Source organism: Petaurus breviceps, unplaced genomic scaffold, assembly GCF_028583685.1.
Source record: "Petaurus breviceps papuanus isolate PSGF00001 unplaced genomic scaffold, PetGlider_PUasm1.0 151, whole genome shotgun sequence".
Taxonomy (NCBI): domain Eukaryota; kingdom Metazoa; phylum Chordata; class Mammalia; order Diprotodontia; family Petauridae; genus Petaurus; species Petaurus breviceps.
This window is the reverse complement of record NW_027185712.1, coordinates 11678599-11681663: the sequence shown is the minus strand read 5'-3', so window position 1 is coordinate 11681663 and position 3065 is coordinate 11678599. Positions and strand designations below refer to the sequence as shown.

Here is a 3065-nt window from a genome sequence, read left to right as displayed (position 1 = left end):
GGTTTTAGGCCATGGAGGAGTTCAAGAAGGATTTTGAAAATCAAGTGTAGGAAAAATTGGGAAGAGAAATAAGAATGATGCAAGAAAATCATGAAAAATGAGTCAACAGACTTCTAAAGGAGACCCAAAAATACACTGAAGAAGATAACACCTTAAAAAATAGGCTAACTCAAATGGCAAAAGAGGACGGAAAAGCCAATGAGGAGGAGAATGCTTTAAAAAATGGAATTTGCCAGATGGAAAAGAAATTTCAAAAAGTCACTGAAGAGAATAACTCCTTCAAAATCTTATATTGGAATAATTGGAAGCTAGTGACATTATGAGAAATCAAGATACTATAAAAAAGATCCAAACAAATGAAAAAATAGAAGGCAAACTAAAAATATCTCATTGGAAAAACCACTGACCTGGAAAATAGATCCAGGATAAATAATTTTAAAATGATTGGACTACCTGAAAGCCATCGTAAAAAAAAAAAAAAAACCTAGAAATCATCCTTCAAGAAATTCTCAAGGAAATTGCCCTCATATTTTAGAACCAGAGGGCAAAATAGAAATTGAAAGAATTCACCAATCACCTCTTGAAAAAGATCCCCAAAAGAAAACTCCTAGGAATATTAGAGCCAAATTCCAGAGTTCCCAGGTCAAGGAGAAAATACCACAAGCAGTCAGGAAGAAACAATTTGAGTATTAAGGAAAAACAATAAAGATAACACAAGACCTAGCAGCTTCTACATTAAGTGATCAAAGTGCTTGGAATATGATTTTCTGGAGGTCAAAGGAGCTAGGACTAAAACCAAGAATTATCTACCCAGCAAAACTGAGTATAATGCTACAGGGAAAAATATGATAATTCAATGAAATAGAGGACTTTCAAGCATTCTTGATGAAAAAACCAGAGATGAACTTATAATTTGACTTTGAAATACAAGAAGCAAGAGAAGCATGAGATGATCATTCAGTCAGGCGGAGACAGAGACGCTTCTGGAAGAACCATCGCAATGGCCGCCCAAGGAGAACCCCAACTGCAGTTCAAACTTGTTTTAGTTGGAGATGGAGGTAATGGAAAAACCACATTTTAAAACGTCACTTGACTGGAGAATTTGAGAAGAAGTATGTAGCCGCGCTGGGTGTTGAGGTCCATCCTCTCGTGTTCCATTCTAACAGAGGTCCTATTAAATTCAATGTATGGGATACAGCTGGCCAAGAGAAATTTGGTGGTCTGAGAGATGCTTATTACATCCAAGCTCAGTGTGCCATTATAATGTTTGATGTAACATCAAGAGTTACTTACAAGAATGTACCTAACTGGCATAGAGATCTGGTATGAGTATGTGAAAATATCCCTGTAGTATTGTGTGGCAACAAAGTGTATATTAAGGACAGAAAAGTCAAGGCAAAATCAATTATCTTCCAAAGGAAGAAGAATCTCCAGTACTATGACATCTCAGCCAAAAGTAATTACAACTTTGAGAAGCCCTTCCTTTGGCTTGCTAGAAAACTTTTTAGAGACCCTAATTTGGAGTTTGTTGCCATGCCTGCTCTTGCACCTCCAGAGGTTGTCATGGACCCAGCACTGGCAGCACAGTATGAGCAGGACTTACAGATTTCTCAGACAACTGCGCTGCCTGATGAAGATGATGACCTGTAAGGGAATGAAGCTAGAGCCCAGCGTAAGAGGTCTAGTATTATAGGCAACTGTCCTGTGATGTCAGTGGTGTAGCGTGTTTGCCACTTCATTATATAGCAGAACATGTGCTTAATCTTTGGGATGCTGAAGGAAATGAAAGCGCTTTGAGTGATTGTAGCAGTTTTAAAAATATAATTCATATTTTGGACCTGCATATTTAGCTGTTTTTGGACCGCAATTACATCCCCTTGAGTTTCAAATGTAAGACTGCTGCAGTGCCATCACAATATTCAATGGTGAATCTTGTTTGTTACTATCATTCCCATTCCCTTTTCGTTTAGATCATAATAAAGTTGTATTTCAAATATCTAAAAAAAAAAAAAGAGAGATGCATGAGACGGTAAACAGGAAAAAGAAATCATAAGGAACTTGTTAAAATTGAACTATTTACATTCCTACATGGAAAAACAATAATTGTAACTCATAAGAGTTTTCTCAGTATGGAGATAGTTGAAGGGAATATATATGTATATATGCTGATATACATATCTAGGTATGTATGTATACATACATAGATATGTATATAGCAGTATGTATGTATATGCAAATATATATGTGAGTGTAGGCATTTGTATCTTCCTGTATACATAGACAGAGGACACAGGATGAGTTGAATATGCAGGAATGATATCTAAACAATAAAATTAAGATGTGAGAGAAGAATTTATTGGGAGAAGAAGAAAGGGAGTGTTAGATTAGGTTAAATTATCTCATATAAAAGAGGCAAGAGAAAACTTACAATGGAGGGAAAGAGCAGGACAGTGAAAAGGAATGGGAAAAGCTGATTCTCATTGAATTTGCCTTAAGGAGGGAATAACATACAAACTCAATAGGGTATCTTACCCTACAGGAAAATGGGGGGGGGAGGATAGAAGGGAGGGCAGAATGGGGGGAGGGTAGTTAGTAGCAAACATTTTTGAAAAGGGATAGGGTCAAAGGAGAAAATAGAATAAGTGGGGGGGGTAGGATAGGATGGAGGGAAATATAGTTAATCTTTCATAATATAACTGCTATGGCAATGATGTGGGTAACTACACATGTACAATCTATATTGAATTGCTTATCTTCCCAGTGGGAGTGGGTAAGGAGGGAAGAAGGGGAAAAAAAGGCTAAAACTCAAAGTTTTAAAAACAAAAACAAAATAAAAGATCTGGTTTTGATTCTTGCCTCTGAAGTTTACCACTTGTGTGGTCTTTAGATAACCACTAATAACATATATATACACACACAGGGAGAGAGACATTGTGATCTTGTGGTAGCCTTCTTAAATTACACAAATCTCTTAACTTTTCAGGGTCTCATTGCCCCTATATACACCAACAATGACAGCGTTACCCCTATCTACAACAAGGTATTATTAGGATGATGAAATGATA

At 36.6% G+C, this 3065-nt stretch overlaps 1 pseudogene; it reads left to right on the top strand.

The window, feature by feature from the left end:
• Window positions 1-1000: 1000 nt before the first annotated feature.
• Window positions 1001-2012, top strand: LOC138153730 (GTP-binding nuclear protein Ran pseudogene; annotated as a pseudogene).
• Window positions 2013-3065: the final 1053 nt, after the last annotated feature.